Source organism: Neoarius graeffei, chromosome 19 (genome assembly GCF_027579695.1).
Source record: "Neoarius graeffei isolate fNeoGra1 chromosome 19, fNeoGra1.pri, whole genome shotgun sequence".
Taxonomy (NCBI): Eukaryota; Metazoa; Chordata; class Actinopteri; order Siluriformes; family Ariidae; genus Neoarius; species Neoarius graeffei.
Window position 1 is genome coordinate 4,404,738 of NC_083587.1, and position 14,542 is coordinate 4,419,279.

A 14,542-nucleotide genomic window follows, 5' to 3' on the forward strand; every position below is an offset into this window, starting at 1 on the left:
TGGGGAGGTCACTGCGCTGTCCCGCACATGGCAGAATTTCAGCTGTTTAACTTTCAGTGCAAGGTCTGGCATGGTGAGGGCCCTGATTGTGTGAGGAAATTCAGAGCTTTCCTGTTTGGAGAAAGTCTTAGTTTTTTAAATACACACTTCAGGCCCTGAATCGTGATGTGTGTTCATTTCATTGCCCTCTGTGTGTGAAAACATACATTTTGCATGGATTCCAGGTGTGTTCTGCCTGGTTCTTTATTCAGGTGAGAACATGGCAATTGCTAGGTTGCATCCGACGTCATCTCTCCCTCATTAGGTATGCAGGACATGAAGTGGTGGTCGGCTAAAGTCACTGTTCAGAAAGCATTACTATCGCTGGGGCTAGGGCTGGGCGATATGACGATACATATCGTGGGGACGATAGAAAAGTGTCTATCGTGCCCTTTCTCTTCTATCGTTTCTATCGTGATAAACTAATTTTATCCATTATTACAGCAAATATATAATTTAATATAATTTTGTGTTGTCACTATGCATGCTCTAAGTTTATATAACTGAAAATAAATAAGAATAAAAAGATTCTTAGTAAAGAAACGTGGTTTTGCGACACGACGCTGCTTTATGTTCTTTGAGTCTCATGCGGGACATGATTGCTGAAGCAGAGCCCTTTTCGTTTTGGAATTTCTCTAGCTGAAGAATGGACGATGGAAGCGCAACAGGAAGACGATTTACAGACCGAGACAGTTGCACAGGTACAAGAACCACTTGTGCCGAAAAGAAGGGGCACCTCTGTGATTTGGCTGCAATTTGGATTTAAGACCTCCGACACAGAGCAAAAGGAGGTCATATGTAAACTTTGCAACAAAACTATCCCCGTGCCAGATGCGAACACATCCAACCTCTTCTATCACATAAAGAAGGTCCACGAACAAGAATACATAAGAATCCAACAAATCCGATCTAAACAAAGGGGTGAAACAGCGGGGGCAAGTTCCGAAAAGAAGTACAGCCAGCCGAAGATAAAGCAGTCTCTCACCCGATGCACGCCATATGAAAAGATGTCTCAGCGCCACAAATCACAGGTGCCATCTTGCATTACATTTGTAAAGGCATGGCTCCAGTGTATGTAGTTGAGAAGGACAGCTTTCGAGACCTCGTCAAAGTACTTGATCCAAGGTACGTTATGCCCAGTTGTAAGCACTTCAGTAAAGTCGAGTTGCCTCGCTTATATGATGCATGCCGGGCTGAAGTGGAGAAAGATGTTTGCAGTGTGGTGCATTATAGCTTGACTACGGACCTGTGGACAAGCAGAGCTACGCAGCCCTTCATGAGCATAACCATACATTTCATCAGGAGCGACTGGATCCTCTGCGCTTGCTGTTTACAGGCTGCATACTTCCCAGACGATCACACAGGAGTCATGTTAGCCCAAGGTATGAGCCTGACATTGCTACATATTTATTCTGTTGCTAATTATCTTTTTACTAAAGTGCTTAAAATAAGAATACACTATATATATATATATATATATATATATATATATATATATATATATATATATATGTGTGTGTGTGTGTAACATAAGTATGTTATTTCGAAAATCCTATTAGTTTTCTCTCCATAGACGTCTATTGCATGTCTATGGGTTCCAACAACTTCCAACAGCAACAACAACCCACGTTGTCTCGTCACGTGATAATAGTCACGTGCCTGCAACGGGTCCATAATTATTTATAGGTATCTCTTTAGTAAAACAATTAGCATATTGGTGTTTTATTATACTGTCTTCTGTCTACTGTAGTAATTCTGAATGACCCATAATTAAGTATTCATCTATTTAGGTCTGAGAGATGCCCTGGAGTCATGGGGATTGCAAGAATGCCATCTTGTCTGTGTCACCACAGATAACGCCACAAACAATATCTCTGCAATGGAACTGAATGAGTGGGAACGGTTACAATGCTTTGGTCACCGTCTACATCTAGCCATTGGTAAGTGTAAAACAATCTAAATATGGCTTAGTGTAATATTGCAATGGGCATATTATAGTAGCAACAAAAATATTAGTGAATTGAAATATTAGTTTGGTTATCCTGTGTTGTTTGATCAGGCCATGTGCAAAACATTATTGAACAAGTTATTCTTTCCATTTTATTTATTATTTTGCCTGTTATGGTACACAATGAATTGTAATACATACTGCCCACACTATCTAATTATTAAATCAATCCATAAATCATTTAAGTGATGCATGACGTTAAAAAATAATATTGCTGTCAAATATGTTATTACATCACATTTTTCGTTTTATTTCAACAGAGAATGCTCTAAAAGATCTCTCACCAGCATCTACAAAGCAGGCTGTGGAAAGAGCAGTGGGAGTCTGTAAAAAGGTGGTGAGTGCCTTCTCCAACTCATGGAAGAGAAAACGTGACTTGACCAAGGCACAAGCAGCGCTGGGCTTGCCTCAGCATCAGCTCATCACTGAAACCCCCACAAGATGGGGCTCGCACCAGCAGATGATAGCGAGGTTCCTAGAGCAGGAGAAAGCCCTTTCTCAGGTCCTCCTTGCAGACAAGAAGGTGAGACATGGCCACTGGACATTGCACATTGATTCTTTTCATTGTGGATTCTGATTATGTTTGCAGCCTAGATTCACCTCATTAAAGTATCCCATCTTTTTGTTATTTGACTTAGGCAAGACATCTGGTGCCAAGCTGGCAAGACATGGCATTGCTGGAGTCCTTGAACAAAGCACTGGGTCCACTGTTCGAGTTCACTGACACTTTGTCAGAGGACAAGTATGTCAGTGTGCCTTTACTGAAGCCAGTACTGCACCTATTCAACAACGAAATCCTCAGCCGGAAGGATGGGGACATAGAGCTCACACAAGCTGTCAAAGAGGGTGTTCTCAAGTACCTCAATGAAAAGTATGATGACCCTACTACTGATAACCTCCTCGATATGGCGACACTTGTTGACCCACGATTTAAGACGGCCTACATGAAGGAAGACCGGGTGGAGTTCATCAAGATGAGCTGCAGCAGAGCTGGTGGGCATGGTGGAGGGAGCCACGGCACCAGAAAGTGAACAAACAGCAGCAGCCTCCAGTTCACCCCAAGCTGCTCAAGATGATCCAGAGCATCCCCATCCCACAAAGAAAAAGAAAAGTTTAGGTAGTTACTTTAAGAAGGCAGTTCAAGCCAGCACCCACTCCCAACCCAACAGGGCATCCATTGAACTGGAGGTCTCCATGTATCTCCAGGCACCTGGGCCTGACTCAGAGACAGACCCACTAGAATGGTAGAAGCAGCATGAGCTGAACTTCCCATTGGTGGCCAGGCTTGCCAAAAAGTATCTCTGCATTCCTGCCACTAGTTCTTCATCTGAAAGGGCGTTCAGTGCGAGTGGGAACATCATCATATGTAAGAGGTCCCCAACAACACGTGTATGTAGGGCCGACATCGGGCCAATGTATGTCAGCTACGTCCGCCAGACGTCACATGGAGATCTTTTGCTCATTGCTATGACGTTGCCGAGATGTCGGCCAGCCATCGTAAATGACTACTGGCCGATGTCTAAACGATTCAAGGCTTTGATCACGGGCTGACATATTTACGATGCAACGTTACCCCCCCCCCCCCCCCCCACACACACACACACAATTTAACATTTAAAGTACACAGTATTGCATCATCACCAGTGTTCCGTGTAGCCAGCGACCCTCTCTCTGCCCATCCAATGGTGGCCTCCTGAAACAAAAAGGGCAAGACATACCCAGAGACCTGTCCTAGATCAGCCCAATCTCCCATCACCCAAATGCACACGAGTCACACCTGGCCATTAATGACATGTTGTTAGTCTTCAATAAATGGATGGTGTTGGAAAAAAAGTTAAGCACACCACTCAATCACAGCACACTTAAACAAAATCACAGGGGGAAAAAAATCACTGCGCACCAAGGGAAAGCAATATGTAAATCTAGTGTCAAGTTATTTACACAACCACCCTTTCCCTTACTTCTATAGCAGACACTTCAGTGATTCTGAGGGACGGCCTTAACTTAAAACAGCCTTTTACAGGATGATATTGTTGGGTTCACCCAGAAAGAGACCCCGATTCCTTCGTGGGCCACCCTCGGCCGAGGACGAGAATGATCAGGTCGAGAGAAACAGACAATCAGAATCAGAGATTCACATGTCAGTTTATTCGCACAGTCACTTCGTCAAAATGAAAACATCTTTGGAAACGTCTTATAGTGTTTCTGTGTTTATGTTTTGTCTTCGTGTGTGTGTGTGTGTAATGGGTGTGTGTCTATGTGGAAGTGTGTAATGATCTTGAATCAATCATAATATAAAAACATATTTCTGATGACAGTAAGGTACAGATAGATATCAGCATGGAATGTCTAAACACAGAATGTCTAGTCTACGGAGTCTATTCAGAGAAGGTCAAAGACACATTTGCACAGAAAGGATCTAATAATTTAACATAACTCCTTAACACATAAATGTGTGTTAAGTCAGTAAATTACATCTTGATTTCATCAACATAAGCAAAATAACAAATAACTATGTCTTTAATAATGCTAAAACAAAGAATGTTATAAGAAAATAAACATTAAAAATAAGAACAACTTAACCACAAGAACAATGAGAATATGTTTGAAAGAGAGAGAACAATTAAACAACTAACAGGATTAAACTCATAACTAAATTAGGTTAATGCTTTTAAACTAAAAACCCTTAGAATCATAAGATCTTAACTATAATTATAATGTCATTATGAAACTAATCTAAAACTATAAAACTAACATTAATCACGGAATGCATTCATTAATTACGGGATCCAAATCACTACCATAGTATATTTCAATATATTTCAGTATATTTCATAGCTTTTATGAAGCTATGACCTAAGTTTCAACTGAATGGATTAACATAAACATGAACTTTAATTCTACCATTTCAGGGTGTGTGTGAGTCGATCTGACACCAAAACAGACCTTCAGACACTTCTCTGTTCAAAATACACATTTCATAAACAAAATGTTCCCAAACAATGTCCAGCTGGACCTAAGGTCGTTTCAACTAATATAATTTTGACACAGAATAATTTTGCTGAATTCTTGGCCAAGAATTAATACTTATATAAACCTAACAATCCCCCCCTTTGATAATAGTATCACTATTATCAAATCCTAGCATCCTATTTGATCATTATCACCTCATGATCATGTATGTGATTACATCGAGAATTAATTCTGAGTTAATCTTTGCCCTTCTTGACGTATATTGGTGCTCAGAGGGCGGGCATGCCCGATCAGCCCTCGTCCCACCTCACCGGAGCTTAGAGAAACTCAAAACCTCTTAATTCCCAGATACACGCTACTTCCTTCAGAGTAATTTGTTCTAAAACAGTGGGGGGGAAAAATGAAATTAGAAGGCATATCGACCTATAGTGAGAACAGAGTCCTGTAAGAATACAGAGTTTTAGAGCATAGAGATGTGTAATAATAGTAGAAAACGGCATCAGATGAAAGACATAACACATTCGTGTGGTCCAGTTAGCGAAGTTAGTCCAGAAGATGTTGTCTCGAAGTCCAGCTCGAGCGGGTAACCCTGCTCCGAGCAATGAAGTGGTCCTGAAGGCTCGGGCGGGTAACCCTGCCCCGAGCAATGATGAAGTCATGAAGGCTCGGGCGGGTAGCCCTGCCCCGAGCAATGAAGTCACGAAACCCGTGATGAGGACTGTCATGGTTGTAGTGAGGATGATTGGTTCCAAATGGGGCGCAAGATCTCTTCCCCTCTTTGTTCACAACATCTTGAGGATTCTCAGTCAAATCTGTGTAGAGCTCAGAAATAGAGAGAGAGAGAGAGAGAGAGAGAAAACTGGCCAGAGAGAGACTAGATAGGGACACAAAAAGCGTTAATAGCAGCAAACTTGTTATTGTAACACAACTTTGTTATGGAGCCTTCTTCAATCGAGTGGCATGGATCCACTGTGGAAAAAGATCAGTTAAAACAGCAGCAAAAGTAATGGCGACTATGTCTGCAGGCCCATTATATTGTTTTCCCAAGTGTCCAAATCATTACTTTAAAAAAAGATCACACCAGCACCTGTCTCCCACGTGAAAGGGGTGTGTGGTGGAGATAATATTGTATTATTGACCTTGGTACAAATTTTATGCAACTTATCTATAAAGGCTGCAGAATACTCATCCATATGCATTTTCAAATCAGAGGTACCCGGAGCCGGAGTTCTTCCAGGGGAGAATAATTTCTTGGTGTCACACGAATTTCAGCCAGAATGAATTATGGATTACAGAACCAAACCTGTGTCCTGCATGACCTTAATTTGTCTTTCAATGTTCGATTAGTACGTTCTACGATACCAGAGGATTTAGGAGTGTGAAAACACCAGTTTAGTTTAGAGATACTTACAAAGGTTTTGTGTGACTTTTGAGGTAAAACGGGTACCCTTATCTGAGTCTATGGCATTTGAAACCCCATAACTATAACAATAATTATTATTATTGATTTCTTATTATTTTGTTGTAGTTGTTCATAACAAACGTTATGAATTACAGCTGGAAAAAAAAAAAAAACAGCAGGAGAGTCAAATGAAACCTTGAGTCCAAACGCTATCTCCTCATGTGCGTGGAAAAAAAAGACAGAACAGAGATCATTAATGGCAGGAACCTGTGATATTACAGAAGAAGCAATCAATTCATTAATCTTGTGTAAAGTGTCTCGCCACGCCTTGCTCGAGAAGAGACTGTAGGATGACATCCAGAGAGAGAGGTATTGCTTATTAAATCATATTTTGTGTAGTTTCATGTCAATTTAAGTGCGGAAAGGTTCAAGGACAATGAATACTTAATGTATAAACCCAAGTCTCCGATTTATAAACAAAAAGTTATTCAAGTAAACGTTTGTTAACTGTTTCTTGCTGAAAGAAATTATGGTTAACTAAATACATTAACCTATCCATTCCATATCCTCTGTGGTTTTTAAAGGCAAAAGTATGGAGCAAACAGTTAATCAGAGCATTTCATATCAATAGTTCGAAATTAGGAGGAACATAGTTAAGCTTAGCCTCATAAGTAGCAAGTAGTTTAAAGAAAGATAAGGAGATAAATAAAAAAAAAAAAAACGGGGCAAATTGAAATGACAAACAATTTCACTGAATGTAATTTGAATAAAATTGAATAGCTGATAAGCACTCTTTGTTGGATTCGATATGTGACAGAGACTGAAAATACATTTTTAATTCAATTAACAGTATTAATGAGAATGAGAATTGGTTGTATTGGACATTTTGACTTTATGTATATGGAATTTACCTAATAATATAAAGAGATTACTTATTAAAGTTTATTATTGTGAGAAAGTGCCAAAAATAATGATTTTCTCTGCCCATTGCAGATTTCTGTGTGTCCTTGCCTGCTGTTCTTTATATTATAGCTATCTGTAACAGTCTGGGAGCCCTTATCTCAATGTTCACTGAGAAAGAGACAGAGCATATTGCTACGGAACAATTATTCAAATATTATTTATATTAAATATTATGACGACAATTATTCAAAAAATGTCAAAAATGAAGTAAAAAGCGGGTTAGCTCGCTGTTGAACTAGTTGCATGCTTCCCAGACAAGACAAGTTCGCTAAAACGCGTCAGAAACAGGAGTATATAGGATATTTAAAGGTTAGAATTACATATGATTAATAAAAATCCCACTACACCAGCGGCGGTGAGAGCGCCGAATCCTAACCACTAGACCACCACACGATCAGTTTTAAAATGTTTTAGATCATCATTAAACATTAGGTTAAACATTAAACTTTTCGGCATTTCCCTTCACACGTAGGGTAAATATATTTGGTGCCTTTTATTATACCTTTAAACAGGAAGTGGTATAATACTCAATATTTTAAAAATGATTCCTGATAAATATCTTCAAATCTGAAAGTGATATTTGATTTGGCCTTAACTATATTTCTTCTGTTTTTTACCATGTCTGTTTAATTTAAGTGAATGTTTTAAAAATTTGTGTTGTATTTGCTTGTACAGTTATTTCATTATTTAAGGTCTGAATGCATAATTGCCCAAAAGAGCTGCTTTTTCTTTCATCCAGTGCGCATGCCCAGTTCACAAGCATCATGGGAACTGGAGTTCTCATAATTTTGAAAACTTCGTATTCATCATTTATAAGATTAAGACATGAAACTGCATTAATAGCTGCACTATTAATTATTAAAACATTAATAGTCTTGTAGAGTGCTCGCGGACCTGTTCAGAGATCACCTCACAGACCACTCGCGACTTTCCTGATAACTTTCCAGTTACAAGTTTCGGACTATCAACACACAATGAATATAAAATAAAATGCAGATGATCTACTCACCAAACGCTGAAACTAATTGATTAAGAAGCAGATTTTTCCTCTGATGATAAGGGAAGTGATGAGATTCATAAACGATTCGGATCTTCTTCGGGAAACATAAATGACTCGATCGAGCGAATCGATACAGACGCATGGACTGCATTTGTTGAGTTCATGCACACGTAAAGGTTTTGTGTGACTTTTGAGGTAAAACGGGTACCCTTATCTGAGTCTATGGCATTTGAAACCCCATAACTATAACAATAATTATTATTATTGATTTCTTATTATTTTATTGTAGTTGTTTTGTTGTTCTGCTTTTATTGTTTGTCTTTCTTTTTTACTGTCCAGTGTTCTTAGGTACTTTGAAAGGCACTTATAAATAAAATTAAAACGAGTAACTACCTTCGTGTTCTCTCGAAAACAGGGAAAAACTTCTACCCATTTAGAGAATTTGTCCACAATCAAGATGACAAAAATCAAATGAGAAAGAAAGAGCGTATGTCTCATGCAGAATATCAGGCTGATATATTGATTGAACACAGAATAACCACAGAGGTGTGATATTATAAATTATAAAACAAGAACCGTCTGAGGGTTTAGAACAAGAACCATTAACAAAGATCTCTAGAGGGCTGGAGGGAAGAGATCAGACCTGATACTAGTAGTATGTACGATTTTTAGACAGACAATATCAGTCATCCCAAGTATCATCCCGAGAATTAAGGAGGCGTGCGAGAGCGCGACCTACATTATCAAAAGAGGATGTGACACGAATTTCGAGATTGTTAGTAGAACAGAGAATAAATAGTCATATGTTAATTTAATTATCTATTAAATTACTGATTAATTAATTTAATGGGTCTGTAAATTTTACCATCAAACCATCAAAGCACATGCGGAGACAGCCCCCAGATGCACAGGTAAGCCTTGAGCAACAATGTCTAATGTTTTGGATAAAAACGCACAATGATGCATTTCCCCCCCCTCACGTTCCCCAGAGGCCGTGCCCCGGTGTCCACAGGCACAGAGGTGGAAGGGCTTGAAGTGAGCAGGTGACCCAGGGGCGGAACAAAGGGTGCTTCTGAGGGAGTGATAAGCGACCACCATAGCATCAGTCCAGGTCAAAGGATGTTGCAGTGGAGGAGGTTTTGTGTCTAGAATGACAGCCTTGAGAAAGTTCAAATACTTAAGTGTCCATGCAATATTGCAGCTTAGTTCTGGAAACCTTAAAGCCCTTATGCACCAGATGTTGAAGCAGGCGCAAGTGTCAGTGTCTTGGCAGATTTCTGGTGACTCAGCAGACACCAGAACACACAGACCACCTTTTTAGACAGACAATATCAGTCATCCCAAGTATCATCCCGAGAATTAAGGAGGCGTGCGAGAGCGCGACCTACATTATCAAAAGAGGATGTGACACGAATTTCGAGATTGTTAGTAGAACAGAGAATAAATAGTCATATGTTAATTTAATTATCTATTAAATTACTGATTAATTAATTTAATGGGTCTGTAAATTTTACCATCAAACCATCAAAGCACATGCGGAGACAGCCCCCAGATGCACAGGTAAGCCTTGAGCAACAATGTCTAATGTTTTGGATAAAAACGCACAATGATGCATTTCCCCCCCCCTCACGTTCCCCAGAGGCCGTGCCCCGGTGTCCACAGGCACAGAGGTGGAAGGGCTTGAAGTGAGCAGGTGACCCAGGGGCGGAACAAAGGGTGCTTCTGAGGGAGTGATAAGCGACCACCATAGCATCAGTCCAGGTCAAAGGATGTTGCAGTGGAGGAGGTTTTGTGTCTAGAATGACAGCCTTGAGAAAGTTCAAATACTTAAGTGTCCATGCAATATTGCAGCTTAGTTCTGGAAACCTTAAAGCCCTTATGCACCAGATGTTGAAGCAGGCGCAAGTGTCAGTGTCTTGGCAGATTTCTGGTGACTCAGCAGACACCAGAACACACAGACCACCTTTTTAGACAGACAATATCAGTCATCCCAAGTATCATCCCGAGAATTAAGGAGGCGTGCGAGAAACATTCTTTGTTTTAGCATTATTAAAGACATAGTTATTTGTTATTTTGCTTATGTTGATGAAATCAAGATGTAACATAACTCCTTAACACATAAATGTGTGTTAAGTCAGTAAATTACATCTTGATTTCATCAACATAAGCAAAATAACAAATAACTATGTCTTTAATAATGCTAAAACAAAGAATGTTATAAGAAAATAAACATTAAAAATAAGAACAACTTAACCACAAGAACAATGAGAATATGTTTGAAAGAGAGAGAACAATTAAACAACTAACAGGATTAAACTCATAACTAAATTAGGTTAATGCTTTTAAACTAAAAACCCTTAGAATCATAAGATCTTAACTATAATTATAATGTCATTATGAAACTAATCTAAAACTATAAAACTAACATTAATCACGGAATGCATTCATTAATTACGGGATCCAAATCACTACCATAGTATATTTCAATATATTTCAGTATATTTCATAGCTTTTATGAAGCTATGACCTAAGTTTCAACTGAATGGATTAACATAAACATGAACTTTAATTCTACCATTTCAGGGTGTGTGTGAGTCGATCTGACACCAAAACAGACCTTCAGACACTTCTCTGTTCAAAATACACATTTCATAAACAAAATGTTCCCAAACAATGTCCAGCTGGACCTAAGGTCGTTTCAACTAATATAATTTTGACACAGAATAATTTTGCTGAATTCTTGGCCAAGAATTAATACTTATATAAACCTAACAGATATATAAACCACAAACATTTTAAATCATTGTATATTAGGTAATTTCACATATACCATGTAATTTTAAGTGTTATAATAGTGTAATAGTGTTTAAGAAGTGTTACAGAATTTAAAGACATCATTTTGTTGTTTTGTCACCACCTGTTCTCAAACTGACACACACACCCCTCTTGCACAACAACCATTAACACATACACAGCAGGCACACACACACATTTGATTATTTAATTTAAAACGACCAATTAAAACACAGCATCCAAATACACAGTACAGAGAAATTACTGTCTCTCAGATAATACAATATACACAAATGTAACAGAAGTCATTGCATTGTGTTGTGACCAATCTTTATTCTGCAGGTCCAAAACTAAGGCACTTTGTGAATGGTGTGGCAGTGTCCAATGGCACTTGTATTTGAAAAACTGGGCTCTACAGTATATAGGGGAATTGATAATTACATTTAAAAAACAAACAGGGAAAAGCCCCAACACATCATTCCCATAACTAACTGCGTTCTTAAAGTGACAGCGGATTATTACTATACACAATGGCGAGTCGATCTACTGAACCTATTACACAGGCCTCCAACTAAATGGCGATGAGCACATAGACAGTGTACACACACAGGCCTCTAACTTACTGTAAACGGCCACTGACACAGACAGGACGCGCGCACACACATACACACACACAGGCCTCTAACTAAAACGGCCATGGACGTAGACGATGTACAGACACACACACAGGCCTCCAACTAAATGGCGATGAGCACATAGACAGTGTACACACACAGGCCTCTAATGCCGCTTTTCCACTACAAACGCGGCTGAGTCGGGCTGAGCCGTGCCGTGCTGAGTCGGGGTGAGCGGGGCTGTTGGAGTTGCATTTCGACTACAACCGCGCTGAACCGTGCTGGCTGGAAGTGGGTGGACACATTGGGTGGAGTTAGCGAAAGTGGGTGGACGTCACGTGATGTCGTTAAGCAGCGCAAACAGTGACATCAGTGAGCTTTTAAACGGTAGTCTCACGACCCGAATAGTAAACAATAAACATGGAGGACATGGAGTCGTTAGTGTTGCTGGTCTTGGTGCTGTGGCTTGTTGTCACCGACAACGCGGACAGATACTGGCAAGAGCGTATAGATGAGGCGAGGCACATAAGGCTTCAGAAATTCTCGTAATTTGTAATTATTCTCCTTCCGGGTTTGCGGTGTTTACAGATCCCAGCGCGCTCGCGGGGCGTGTGTGGGCATGTGAGGACACTCCTCCTCACCAATCAGTGCACAGGGGAGTGTCTGCTCACGCCCCCAGCCTCACTCGGCACGGCTTGGCTCGCTTCAGCCCCACTCCAAAACGGTGCGAGTTTTAGGGGCTAAGCAGGGCTGAAACGAGCTGAGTCGTGCTGGTTTTTGGTAGTCGAAACGCGAGCCGTGTCGGGCTGAAGCGAGCTGAAGTGAGCTGAAAAAGGGTAGTGGAAAAGGGCCATAACTTACTGTAAATGGCCACTGACACAGACAGGACGTGCACACACACACACACGCACACACAGGCCTCTAACTAAAACGGCCATGAACGTAGACAATGTGCACACACAGGCCTCTAACGGCCACTGACACAGACAGGACACACACACACACAGCCCCGTAACTTAAACGGCTATGGACACAGTGTACAACCCCGATTCCAAAAAAGTTGGGACAAAGTACAAATTGTAAATAAAAACGGAATGCAATAATTTACAAATCTCAAAAACTGATATTGTATTCACAATAGAACATAGACAACATATCAAATGTCGAAAGTGAGACATTTTGAAATTTCATGCCAAATATTGGCTCATTTGAAATTTCATGACAGCAACACATCTCAAAAAAGTTGGGACAGGGGCAATAAGCGGCTGGAAAAGTTAAAGGTACAAAAAAGGAACAGCTGGAGGACCAAATTGCAACTTATTAGGTCAACTGACAATAGGTCGTTAACATGACTGGGTATAAAAAGAGCATCTTGGAGTGGCAGCAGCTCTCAGAAGTAAAGATGGGAAGAGGATCACCAATCCCCCTAATTCTGCGCCGACAAATAGTGGAGCAATATCAGAAAGGAGTTTGACAGTGTAAAATTGCAAAGAGTTTGAACATATCATCATCTACAGAGCATAATATCATCAAAAGATTCAGAGAATCTGGAAGAATCTCTGTGCGTAAGGGTCAAGGCCGGAAAACCATACTGGGTGCCCGTGATCTTCGGGCCCTTAAACGGCACTGCATCACATACAGGCATGCTTCTGTATTGGAAATCACAAAATGGGCTCAGGAATATTTCCAGAGAACATTATCTGTGAACACAATTCACCGTGCTGTCCGCCGTTGCCAGCTAAAACTCTATAGTTCAAAGAAGAAGCCATATCTAAACATGATCCAGAAGTGCAGACGTCTTCTCTGGGCCAAGGCTCATTTAAAATGGACTGTGGCAAAGTGGAAAACTGTTCTGTGGTCAGACAAATCAAAATTTGAAGTTCTTTATGGAAATCAGGGACGCCGTGTCATTCGGACTAAAGAGGAGAAGGACGACCCAAGTTGTTATCAGCGCTCAGTTCAGAAGCCTGCATCTCTGATGGTATGGGGTTGCATTAGTGCGTGTGGCATGGGCAGCTTACACATCTGGAAAGACACCATCAATGCTGAAAGGTATATCCAGGTTCTAGAGCAACATATGCTCCCATCCAGACGACTTCTCTTTCAGGGAAGACCTTGCATTTTCCAACATGCAACAATGCCAAACCACATACTGCATCAATTACAGCATCATGGCTGAGTAGAAGAAGGGTCTGGGTACTGAACTGGCCAGCCTGCAGTCCAGATCTTTCACCCATAGAAAACATTTGGCGCATCATAACATGGAAGATATGACAAAAAAGACCTAAGACAGTTGAGCAACTAGAATCCTACATTAGACAAGAATGGGTTAACATTCCTATCCCTAAACTTGAGCAACTTGTCTCCTCAGTCCCCAGACGTTTACAGACTGTTGTAAAGAGAAAAGAGGATGTCTCACAGTGGTAAACATGGCCTTGTCCCAACTTTTTTGAGATGTGGTGTTGTCATGAAATTTAAAATCACCTAATTTTTCTCTTTAAATGATACATTTTCTCAGTTTAAACATTTGATATGTCATCTATGTTCTATTCTGAATAAAATATGGAATTTTGAAACTTCCACATCACTGCATTCCATTTTCATTTACAATTTGTACTTTGTCCCAACTTTTTTGGAATTGGGGTTGTACACACACACACAGGCCTCTAACTTAAAAGGCCATGGACATAGAGACAGTAAACACACAGGCCTCTAACTTAAACGGCCATGGACACAGAGACAGTAAACAC

At 40.2% G+C, this 14,542-nt stretch overlaps 2 pseudogenes; one reads left to right on the top strand and one right to left on the bottom strand.

The window, feature by feature from the left end:
• The window catches only part of LOC132867726 (histone H2AX-like), a 1,044,434-nt pseudogene that overhangs the window by 847,056 nt on the left and 182,836 nt on the right, over positions 1 to 14,542 (top strand).
• The window catches only part of LOC132867717 (uncharacterized), a 1,045,807-nt pseudogene that overhangs the window by 843,907 nt on the left and 187,358 nt on the right, over positions 1 to 14,542 (bottom strand).